We start from the raw sequence: 375 nt of genomic DNA, 5'->3' as shown, positions 1-375 counted from the left end.
AAAATAAAAGTCCTACAGATATCTATGCAAGTGATGGAAGGTTCGATTCATTTCTAGGAATCGGTTCTTTCGAACAATTTATTTCAAAGAAAAGCGAATATAATAATATTCAGTTCGGGAATACAATAATTAACTGAAATCGAATGTAACATTAAAATAAATGAATGAGGCTGCACTATTCATTGAAATAAATCTAAAATTCACGATTATTAGAGCAAATGTATGTGACCATTAACCGACATCAGAGAGCTGTAAGCATGCATAAATTAAGTTAATGAAATATTAACTTGAAAAATCTGGGCATAATTTCAGTATATTTTACGTATAAAAGGCTATTTAAAAAATGTACAGTCTATGATAAAATGCTAACATATT

The sequence above is a fragment of the Siphateles boraxobius genome, unplaced genomic scaffold, assembly GCF_051911475.1.
Source record: "Siphateles boraxobius isolate OS27281-9 unplaced genomic scaffold, OSU_SipBor_1 12, whole genome shotgun sequence".
Lineage (NCBI taxonomy): Eukaryota > Metazoa > Chordata > Actinopteri > Cypriniformes > Leuciscidae > Siphateles > Siphateles boraxobius.
This window is presented reverse-complemented; position numbering follows the sequence as displayed.